General features: G+C 34.1%; 1 protein-coding gene across 1 annotated transcript in view; it reads right to left on the bottom strand.

The window, feature by feature from the left end:
- The window catches only part of LOC123611833 (uncharacterized), an 853613-nt gene that overhangs the window by 396628 nt on the left and 444116 nt on the right, over nucleotides 1-12869 (bottom strand). The window lies entirely within an intron of this gene.

Raw genomic sequence — 12869 nt, 5'->3', positions numbered from 1 at the left:
ATCTTTTTCAATGAAAAGGTGATGAGAATAGATAGTGGTTGTATTAACGGTGGTGGGTAGTTTCTTGTGACATTCCTTGGCAAAAGTACTGACTCTTTCCTATTCTTTTTAATTTTGAATTTTTTATTCAAACATAAAATATAAGAATCATTGATTTGGATCACAAAAATTTTAAGTCTAAAGTGTTAAGAAATTATTATACTTACCTCCTACAATTGGTATGAGGATTATTGAGTTTATACCTATTATTTGCTTAGAATAAAAATTGGCACATAATAAGCACTACGTGTGTTTGTATTTATTATTACCATTATGAATACTAGAAAGGTTGAAAACCACTAGTATATCGTTGGATTTTCTCATTGAAATGCATATTACCAAGTGTTTTTTCATTTTTCTTTCTGTTTTTAAAGCACCCAGGAAAATTCTGTGGCATTGGCTATTATAATTTGTGTTTGAACATAACTAAATAATAAAAATCCAGGAGAAAACTTTAGGGAGATTGTTATAAAGTTAAGGGCTTCCATTATTTAACAGATCAAATTTAATGTATTAGTTAGCAAAATAATTACTTTAAAAACAATAAATATGAATGCAGTAGTGTGAGTTTATGGCTCTTAAGGCAGGTCCAATTTCTTGAAATAAAATATATACTTAAAAACAGAATTGGCTCAGCTATACATTAAAGTGAAACAGCATAGTGCCTCTGGCTCTGTGCACTCTAATCACCTTGGCTTCTATGAAAAGATAATTGAATTTCTTATCTAAATATTGGATATTCCTTACCAACTAACTGAAAGTCCAAGTTCTTTTCTGGATAAAACTTTAAATCATCAGGTATGATCCTGGGTTAATGACTCAAAGGACCACTATAAATTATATATTAAAATAACTTTCAGATGATCTCAGTTAGTCTTAAACTGTGGACGGGAAAATCCATATTACAAAATCAAGAAATGGTTGGAAAGTTAATGTCTAAATTAGAATTGACTGCTTCTCAATTCCAAGCTGAGAGTCACCAAATTTTAACCGTCGTGAGATTACTTAATTTGGAGTAATTTATACCCTGAAATTGTTATTTTAAAATCTTAGATGATGTAGTTTAGATTTTATAACCCTCAATATCCCATACATTTCTATTTCCAGATGTGTGAATAAATGAAGACCACCCAAAGGAGAATGAGCAAAGGTTTTTTTATTGAGAGCTTGCTATAGCAAGGGAGTCCAGTCCACAACTATCGCTTGCATTTGGCAGGGATTCAAAGGCAGTCAAGGAAGTATAAAGCTTCTAAAGTAGAAAAAAGGGAAGCCTTCATGTATACCCTGATTAGAAGCTGTTAGCAGGAGGAACCTGGAGACAGGCTAACCAGAAGCAGGGGACCCTATGTGATTGGTTAGGGAAGCATGTTTGGTTTTCTTTGGTTGGTCGAAACTTAGAAGCAGGGCAAAAATTAGCGAAGCTGGCACTTATTGATCAAGTTTTTGCCTTTGGGGGCTGATTGCTATGGAAGTCATGGTTTGGCTTCCCCTCCTGGCTGCTACTGAGGTTGTGGATCAGATTTCTACATTTTATTTATGGCTTGGCCATTTGCCATTTGTATATTCAGTCTCTCACAGATATATACATATTTCATTATAAAATCATTTCTACTTAAGGTCCAGTACTAATCTGCAGTAAAAGCTATTTTTAATTTATTAGAACCCTGTGATATTTATTTATATCTTGCCTGCCAATTAAAGTGTAATGTAAGTTATGAATTTTCTCTTAAAGTAGATCAAGTTCCTCAAATATAACTCAAGAGATTTTCTTCCAATATCTCAAAATAAAAAGCCAAGGTTGTTAAAGCAGTCAACAAATACAAGCATACCTCAGAGACATTCCAAGTTCAGTTCCAGATCACCACAATAAAGTAAATATTGCAATAAAGCAGGTCACATGGATTTTTTGGTTTCCCAGTGCATGTACAATTTAAGTTTGCACCATACTGTAGTCTACTGAGTGTGCAATAGCATTACGTCTAAAAAGCAGGGCACATACCTTCATTTAAAAATACTCTATGGCTAAAAGATGCTAACCATTATCTGACAATGCAGGGTCACCAGAAGATTTCAGTTTGTAAAAAACACAGTATCTGTGAAGCACAATAAAGCAAAGTACAATTAAAAAACATATGCCTGAATTTAAATATTTAAATCACGGTTCAGAAAGTCATCATTCAAAATATAATGACGCTAGCTTTATTGCCCCAAATTAGTAATTCTTTGCATCTCATTCACCTCTGATTACAAATTCATATACTTAGGACAGGGTTCTTCATACTGTGACTCCAGGTTAGAACAATGACCCTGATTAGATCACTGACCTCCTGAGCTCTTGGCCCTCTCGAGCTGCTGAGCTACTACCAACATTCTGGCGTCAGCAAAAAAGACCTGTGTGCCTTATAAAGCTCTAAAATTCAAATGGCTTTACCTTCCAGTATTTATTTATTTAAAGGTATTCTAGGATATTTACATGTTGATCTCCTCAACAAAGAATAAGATGATTTGGGGATCATATGTGAGCAGTACTAAAGTTACTTTTGTTAGAATAAATAACTAAAATTTCAAAGCAACATAAATCAATAAATATAGCAAAGGCACAGAGTGGTGAAATGTATATATTAAATTCAGTCACATTTCAAAAGCACATCCTGATACCAGAAATGTTGATGAAAGTAACTTCTAAGCTAAATGTTGACACCAAAAAACATAATATTAAAATTAAACCGAGGAATAAAGTAAAAGAATAATCAAGAGTTCATGTTTCTAGGTTTTTTTTAATTCATAAAACTTTCATTCCACTTGCATTAATTTAATATACATGTTTTTAACAATTGTGCTTGGATTGTTCATAAAGATTTCATAGGACATTAAAGAAAACTAGCCACCATCTCAAGTTATTTCACTGTTCACTGTTTTTACAGAACACGCATGTTAGATAAGTTTCAAAGAAATCACAAAAGCAAAAAACATTTTTTGCTTTTTGGGGTCTTTTACTTTTTTGCTTGATATACATGAAGTAATGGATATCAAGCGATTCATTTTAACGCATCTTTACTTGTACATTTGCGCTTAAGTTGCTTAAAATATTTAAATGCAAATAAAATGAGTGTTGTAAAGAAAATGAAAGCAAACAACAGGTAACTTTACAAATAATGGAATACAAATCATTTCTGCCCAATGTAATATTGAAATCTTGGGTTAAATCTATTTCATCTGCCTTTACTAAGGTTGTTTGAAGATTTGTAGTCCTCCAAGCAGCATGTAGTGCAAACAATGTTCACCCAAGCTGTTTTCCAGGAACTTGAAGTCAATTGTGTCTAGTACAAGCTGAGTGTCAGCTGTGTCTAATTCTAGTTGAGCTGGTTAAGACTGGATAGGAATACCAACTCTCCCACTGGGCACGTACAAGTGTCCACCCAGTGACCTTTTGAATGTGCAGAGGCCTGAAGCTGAGTTACGTCTGTGCAGAACAATGATTATCACTTTTTTCCAATCACATTTCCCCATGCTCCTCATGCTTCAGACCACCCTTCTTCTTTATTCTTTATATCACAAATATCCCATGCCCTTTGCCTTTGAGGAGGCAGATTCAAGACCTGCCTTCCCACCTCCTCACTTGTATGCCTTGCAAATGAACCCTCTCTTTGCTGCAAACCTCAGTGTCCTAGCATTTTGGCTTGCTGTGCATCAGGCAAAATGAACTTGGTTTGGTAACAATATCCATGTGGATTTTATTTTCACAACAGTCTTGTAAGTGCTCCAAGCCTTAAAGTGCCCACAGTAACTGTATCTTTGACAGGAACCAATTATCTCTCCTATCTCACATCAGGACAATCCAATATGTAGGCAGTTTTCTTTGCTTAAACATGGAAGTAGTTTTAACATAAGCCCTTGCAAAGCCACACTGTAGCAAAAGTACTATGTATAAAAATTCCACATCCCCATATTGGACACCTCAAGATGAAAATAACTCTCAACAAAGTGGTTATAGAGGGAATATACCTCAACATAATAAAGGCCATATTTGAGAAGCCTACAGCTAACATCATATCAATGGTGAAAAGCTAAAAGCTTTTCATCTGGGATCAGGAACAAGACAAGGATGCTCACTCTCATCACTCTTATTCAATATAGTATTAGAAGTCCTAGCCACAGCAGTTGGACAAAAAAATAAATAAATAAAAGACATCCAAATTAGAAAATAAGTAAAATTGTCACTATTTGCAAATGACATGATAATTATATGTTGAAAACCCTAAAGACTCCACCAAAAAATATTTAGAACTAATAAACAAATTCAGTAAAATTGAAGGATACAGAATCACTTGCATCTCTCTATACTAATAACAAACTATCAGAAAGAGAAATTAAGAAAACAATCCCATTTTAAATTGCATCAAAAAGAAAAAAAATACCTAGAAATAAATTGAACCAAAGAGGTAAAAGACCTGTACTCAAAAAACTAGGACATTGATGAAACAAATTGAGGCCAACACAAACAAATGGAAAGCTACTCCATGTTCATGGACTATAGGAATTAACATTGTTAAGATGGTCATCTTACCCAAAGCAATTTACAGATTCAATGCAATCTCTGTTAAAATTCCAATGGCATTTTTCACAGAAATAGTACACACAATCTGAAAAACTTTATAGAACCACAAAAGACCCCGAATAGCCACACAATCTTGAGAAAGAACAAAGCTGGAGGTATCATGTTCTGTGATTTCAAACTACATGACAAAGCTATATTACTGAAAAGAGTATGGCACTGGCATAAAAACAGACACATAGGTCGATGGAATGGAATAGAAATACTCAATTAATTTATGGCAAAGGAGCCAAAAATATACAACAGGGAAAGAACAATCTCTTCAATAAGTGGTGTTTGGAAAACTGGACAGTCACATGCAAAAGAATGAAACTGGACCACTATCTTAGGCTATATACAAGAATCAATTTAGAACTCAAAGTGGATTAAAGGCTTGAATATAAGACCTGAAACTACAAAAAACTCCTAGAAAAAAAACATAGGCCATAATCTCCTTGACACTGGTCTTGGTGACGATTTTTTAAATTTAATACCAGAAGGAAAAACAACAAAGGTAAAAATAAACTAGTGGAATTACAACAAACTAAAAGGCCCTTGCATAGCAAAAGAAACCATGAACAAAATGAAAAGGCAACCAATGGAATTGAAAAAAAATATTTACAAATCATATATCTGATAAAGGGTTAATATCCAAAATATATAAAGAGATCATACAACTCAACAGCAAAAAAGACAAATAATATGATTAAGAAATGGGCAGGGGGAGGGAACAGCTCAGTGGCAGAGTGTGTGCTTAGCATGTATGAGGTCCTGGGTTCAATCCCCAGTACCTCCAACAAATAAATAAATAAAAATAATTACCCCCCCAGAGAAAGAAAGAAAGAAAGAAATGGGCAGAGGATCTGAATAGGTATTTTCCAAAGAAGGTGTAGAAATGGCCGATAGGTACATGAAAATGTAGTCAACATCACTAACCATCAGGGAAATGCAAAATAAAATCACAGTGAGATATCACCTGACACCTGTCAGAGTGATTATTATCAAAAAGTCAAGAAATAGCAAGTGTTCATGAGGATGTGAAGAAAAGGAAACTTTGTGCTCTGTTGGTGGGAATGTAAACTAGTGTAGCTACTAGGGAAAACAGTATGGAGTTTCCTCAAAAAATTAAAAATGGAACTACCATATGATCCAGAAATTTCCCTTCTGGATATTTATCCAAAGGAAACAAAACACTAACTTGAAAAGTTATGTGCACCCCCATGTTCATGCATCATTATTTACAATAGCCAAGACATGGACGCAAACTAAGTGTCCATCAATAGATGAATGGACAAAGAAAATATGGTACATATATACAATGGAATATTATTTAGCTATAAACAAGAAGGAAATCTTGCCATTTGCCACAACATGGATAGAACTCGAGGGCATTATGCTACGTGAAATAAGTCAGATAGAGAGAGACAGATATCATATAACCCCACTTATATGTAGAATCCAAGAAACAAAAAACAACAAAAAAATGAACACATAGATACAGAAAACAGGCTGGTGATTGCCAGAGGTGGAGGGTGAGGATCAGTGAAATGGGTGAAAGGCATCAAAAAGTACAAACTGCCAGTCATAGGATGTAATGTACAGCATGGTGACTATAGTTAATAACACAGTATGTTAATAAAACAAGGCATACCTTGTTTTACTGCATTTGACTTTATTGCACTTCACAGATACTGCATTTTTTCCAAAAATGTAGGTTTGTTGCAATCTTGCACTGTCAGATGATAGTTAGCATTTTTAGGAATAAAGTATGTTTTAATTAAGGCATGTACATTATTTTTTTAGACATAATGCTATTGCACACTTAATACATTAGAGTATAGTGTAAACATAACTTTTACATGCACCAGGAAACAAAAAATTTGTGTGACTCACTTTAATGTAATGTTCACTTTATTGCAGCAGTCAGGAACCGAACCCACAATTATCTCTGAAGTATGCCTGTATTAGACATTTGAAAGTTCCTAAGAGAGTAGATCTTAAAAGTTCTCATCACAAGAAAAAAAAATTAACTATATGTGGTAATGGATGTCAACCAGACTTAATTATTTCACAATACATACACATATCAAATCACTATATTGTACATGTGAAACTAATGTTTATGTGTCAATTACATCTCAATAAGAAAAACAATCTAATTGACAGTAGGTAATAGAAGTTCAAAACCTACATGAAGAAACAAAAAAAAATCTTATTAAAGCAAGATAAAAATATCTTGTTAAAACAAGAGCTGAATAAATGGAAAAACAAATCTAGTTTGAATGTAAAATAAACAAGAGAAAAAGAAAGAAAGGAAAGAGGAGGGGGAAGCAGATACATTTCTAAATGTTGACTGGGTCTATTTCCCTAACATTAAACATAAAAACTTTATGGGAAGAAAATAGAAGTTCAAATAAAAGTAACATATACTTGTCATAAAAACAAAACAAAACAAAACAAAAAAACGAAACTATTGTGGGGTAGTATGGATAACAAATGGTCCAATGTGTAAATTTCAGGATGAGACACACAAAAGTTGGGAGGTTGGTTAATTTCCTCCTCCTCCTCCTCCTCCTGCTTCAGCTTTGTGCACCTGGGCATCTGAATCCCCAGTGTTCTCCTTACTTGCTACAAATAATAAATCCTTCCTTCTTCTGATCTTTGGCTTGGTTGCATTTTTTGGCTTGACATTCACCAAGAGTTAAACCTCATTTTTAGGTAACACTTCCTCAGCATTTCTATATGAATTTTAAAATCAGCTTGGCAATTTCTGCCGAAAACAAATCTCCTGCTAGGATTTTTATTGTGATTTTGTTGAATCTATAGAGCAATTTGGTGAAAATTGACATCCTAACAATACTGATCTTTCTGGCCATGAATATGGTGTATCTCTCTATTTTCTTTAATTCCTCTTAGTAACATATTATAGTTTTAATGCATATATCTTACACATTGTCAGATTTATCTGTAAGTGTTTACTAACTTTGATGTTATAAGTAGCATAGTTTTTAATTTCAGTGTGTGGATTTTTGTTGCTAATATATCAAAATACAATTATGTTTATGTATTGATCTTGTTCCTGCAAACCTAATAAACTTATTTAATACCTGAAATATAAAGCTGAATAGAAGTAGTGACAGACATCCTTGATTTATTCCTGATCATAGGGGAGAAGCATTCAGTCTTTCATCATGATGTATTATGTTAGCAGTAGGAGTTTTCTAGATGTCTTTAACAAGCTGAAATAAGTTTCCTTCTATTCCTAGTTTGCTGATAGTTTTATCAGCAATGGAGGCTGGATTTTGTCTATTGCATTTTTGTGTATCTGTTGGGATAATTATGTATTTTTTTCTTAATGTTGATTAGTTATCAAATGTGCAAACAATCTTTCTTTCTTGGATAAATTCCTCTTGGTCATGATACATTCCACTTACGTCTATTACTGGATTTGATTTACTAACTTTTATTAAGGATTTTTTTTACATCTATGTTCTGAAGGGATATTGAGTAGTTGTGGGTTTTTTTTAGTCTAGTGTTTTGTTTTGTTTTGTTTTGTTTTTCGTTTTGGTATCATGATAATGCTGACCTCATCAAAGAAGTTGGGTAATGTTCAATCCTCTTCAGTTTTCTAGGGGAGTTCATGTAGAAATGATATTATTTGTTCCTTAAATGTTTGGTAGAATTTCCTGGTATTTTCTTTGTGTTAAGACTTTTCAATGCAAATTCAATTATTTAATAGATTTATATCTATTTTATACACACACACACATACACAAACACACACACACATACACAAACACTAATGGCTTTTGAGATTAGTTTTTCTTGAGTGAGCCTTGATAGTTTATGTTATTCATGAAATCTATTTTCTCTAAGTAGTCAAATATGTTGGCATAAAGTTGTTTGTAATATGTCCTAAATATACAGAATCTGTAGTGATGTTGTCTCTCTTATTCCTAATTTGTAATTTCTTTTTTCCTGGTCAATCTGGGTAGATGTTTATCCATATTATCAGTCTTTTCAGACAACCAGCTTTTGGTTACATCATTTTGTCCTGTCTTGTATTTGTTTCAGGCATCCTATTAAGTCCTTACTAATCCATCTTGACCAGACATAGGGTGCTAGTATGTGTGTTTTATAACTGATTCAAATCCTTTCTTGATAAAGTCAGAAAATAAATTTATACCCACTCAACATATTCTCTCTCTGTCACACACACACACACACACACACACACACATACACACACATAAATGAATGAAACCTAAATAACAATTCTCCCCATGTAATGTCCTTTTTTCCTCTCTCATCCAGTTTAAGGCTCTAATGCTAACTCTAATTACTCCTAGGTCTCTGAAGCTTACTTGTCCTATCCATCTCAATCTAATACCATATTCTGTTACCTCACTTTCCATTTGCCCTCAGAATACATATTAATAGATGTTCTTCACCGTAGACTATTGTTTAAGGCAGAAACAAGCGTCATACCCCTTACATCTGTCATTTCCCAGAGCCAATGTTTTCTTAATCTGCCCTGTCCCACTTCCCCCATAGCCTGGCCCAAATAAGCCTACCCTAACTGCAAGAATTTTGATAATATTAACAAACTATAATGGGAAATATATATTAGGAAATTCTTTAATTCTGAGAGAAGAGCACATACACAATTTAGGGGGGGCAGGAAGAGAAGGTATGAGAAGACAACCTCAAGGGCAAAAACGCAGAAATAGTATTTTTCAACTAATGACAATATAATTTAATGTAACTTTTTATTCTCCATAAGTAACATTACTAACATAATTTTTAAATGTCAAACTTCTGGTGGAAAAGTTATGTGATGCTATTAAAATCAAAAGAAGAACATGTTCGTGCTCATGATTCATATTCTCTGAAGGAAAACTGACTTTGAAAAATATGAGATTTTACAAAATTGCTGCTATATTGTTGGATTCTTAATGGGAGAATATTCATGTTTTATCTGAAAGCTTTCTTTGAAATAAGAGTTTGTTTGTTTGTTTGTTTGTTTTTTAACACTTAAGGCACATTTAAGTCCTTGCCTTCTCCATTGATGAGTTTCTAGATTTGGTCGTCCTTTTCTAGGTACAGGAGAGGGAGAAGTCTTTACAAACGCAAATATTTCTTACAAAAGGGTGACTCCTACTTGCTTTTCAGAGCCCTTCCCTCATCTGTCGTTTCTCAGAAAATAACCAGCTTAAAATAATTAACATGTCAAAGAGACTTATTTTAGGGTGGTAAATTTCCCTCCCCTGCATAACATATGTCTTTCTATTTCAGAATTTGTTTGATTCTGTAATATATATTTTATTTTTGTTTTTAAGTAGTGAGAAATGTCTCCTCAACTAGATTACAACCTATTTAAAGGTAGGAAACATGTTTATTTTCATCTTTACCCTTAAGCTCTGGCAGGGTGTCTGGTCTATTTTTAGAGACTCAATATCTACTGAGTTCATGAATGAATTAGAGGATGAATAAACAAAATAATAAATGGATTTAATACCAATGAAGAGATCTGATGGCTTCACAGAAATCCAATAGTCACATCTCTATTTATATAAGCACATTGTTTTTCAGGATTCATTTTCTTTTTAGATATTATACATATATGATATATGATAAATATATATATAAATAATTAACTATCTCAGAGATACTGTTAATTAGAACTCATTTCTTCCTTCCTAATCCAGTCCATGACTTAGCTCCTAACTTATCCAGGGTGAAGAGGCATTGACTCTAAAACAAATGTTTCTGGGATTCTATGACCAAATTTTAGCTCTGAGACTATTCTTAGAAAATGGTGGTTGAGAATCCAAACATCAAGCCATTTTATTTATGTCATTTTTCAAATTAATGGCATTGTCTCTGCTACATATTAAAAAGTATTCATGGTATCTTCTATTATTTCAATTATTTCATATTCTTACATGCACAGCAAAACTTATTTCCCAGTGAGACAGGAGGGAAGGGGGCAGGGCACAACCATTAAAACAATGGCATAGTCATTGAGGACACTAGAGAGGTTAGAACCAATATGGCAGAAGATTTAACCTCCAATAGACCTTGAGCCTCATTATAGGCTCATTGTAATACATTAGCATGCTAAATGACACACCCATAGGCACCATGACAATTCCCAAAATGACCAAGGGAGCCCAATACCTGGAAATCCCTGCCCCTTCCCCAAAATAACTGGAATAATCCTCCCACTTGTTAGCATATGAAATTACCAAGCCCATAAAAACTAATCAACCCCACACCCAGGGGCCTTTGCCTTGTGAAATGACCCTCTCTCTGCCTATGGAATGTGTACCACCTAAGCCTCTCTCACATTCCCAGAGGACCCCATGCTCCAGGGCCGCTCTCCCTTCTAAGACTGACTGCACTCTGTCTACAGAGTGTGTATTTCTCTGAATAAACTCGCTTTCACTTTACTATGGCTTGCTTTTAAATTCTTTCCTGTGCAAAGCCAAAGACCCTCACTTGACGGGGAGCAGCCCTGGGACTTGCCAGAGACCTGGGACACGACCATCCTCTTATGCCCCATTTTCCTGCAACACCAGCCCCCCTGCATCTAGAGGCCATCATATGAACAGTTCTCAGCAATAGAATGTGAGCAGATGGGACACATGACTTGCAGCCTAAGGAAGGTCAGGTGTGCCTTCTCTGTGGTGTGGTTTATTCCACACAGTTGGAATAAACCCCAAGACAACAAGGTTGCAAGATGGAAGGGTTTGGGCCTCTTAGCCCCTACCTGAAAAGGAACTGCATAGGACAAAGGCCCAACTACAACTTGCCGTAGCCTTACTGTAGTAAATCTTTATTTATAGCCACTGAGATTAGAGTTCAACTTTTTTCCCTCTTAGCATAGCTAAAGCTACCCTGTTCAATAAGTTTAAAACTCACTAAAATTAAACAATCTCTGCTGTTGGAATAGCTATAATTGTGATGACTATAAAGGAATACATTCCTTTATTTTTCAATCATACTTGTGATTTAATAACAATTTAACTCAATGTCATAGCTTAAAACTTGTTCAAATTGTTTATTTTTTTTAAAAAGCTATATCATTATATTTTATCTTTTTAATTGGAAATAAAGGCAAAAGGCAAAATTGCAATGGAATAATAATTACTAAAAGGTCTCTACAGGGAAAACATTTTCTAAGGGAGGAAAAAACATCATTTGGGGTAATGTTATTCTCACCACTCTTCCTTCACTGTTGCCTCAGTATTATAAATATTAGTGACACTGACTGAGCTTCTTGCCATTTTTCTACCCCTCTGGAGGTTTGCCCAATCCACAGCATTAGTGAGTGCCCTGGGAAGTTTATTGTCCAGCAGTGATAACACCTGAACTGAGCCTGTTTCCCAAGAACGTCTCATTTTGAACACAAAAACAGGTTCCTAATCCTTTCAGATGATCAGTAAATATCCACCTTCTAAAAATCTGGTCTTGATATATCTTTCAGCCAACTTTCACAAAATTCCATAATCTAAATGTGTAATATTATAACAATTCAAAACATAACGTCAAGTCAAAAATCAAAAGCTAAGTAATAAACATCTAAAATAAACACTGGTGGCACAGTTTCATTGCAACATTTTTCTTACATGGATTGGTCTAGTTTAAGAGCAGTAAAATAGTAATTATATGATCTTAATTTAAAAGTGTATTTCTTCAGAGGAACTTAAATGAATCCCTAGGTGCAATTTTATTAATTCTGTACTTAGGTCATCTTGTCTTTATTTAACTGAAAGACAATTTTAACTTCTAAAAATATAAGACAAGAAATACAGATTATACAAGATTTCCAAAGATTGAAGCTATAAGGAACAGTAATACATTTGGAGCTCTATAATCTTGCTAAAACAGGGAAATTGACTCAATGGGAAAGTAAACAAATAAGCAAGATCAATTTCAGATTCTGATCCCAAAGTAAGTTGGATGAATTTGTGTTAGTCTCTTTGATCAACATAAATGAGCATCTCTTCCTCCATAAAATGAGAGGAGTAAATCAACAAACTCTCCAGCAACAAAATCCAAATCTAGAAATAATTAAATGATTTTCTCTCTGGGTTCAAATTGAAAACAACAGAGAAGAAAATAAGTCTAACCATCTCTTGTTACTTAACCACATCTGGGAACTACAAAACAATTGTAGTGACAGTAATAACAACAATTAAAATACAGCCCTTTCCCAACACCTGCACACACC

Source organism: Camelus bactrianus, chromosome 6 (genome assembly GCF_048773025.1).
Source record: "Camelus bactrianus isolate YW-2024 breed Bactrian camel chromosome 6, ASM4877302v1, whole genome shotgun sequence".
NCBI classification, from domain to species: domain Eukaryota; kingdom Metazoa; phylum Chordata; class Mammalia; order Artiodactyla; family Camelidae; genus Camelus; species Camelus bactrianus.
This window is presented reverse-complemented; position numbering and strand designations above follow the sequence as displayed.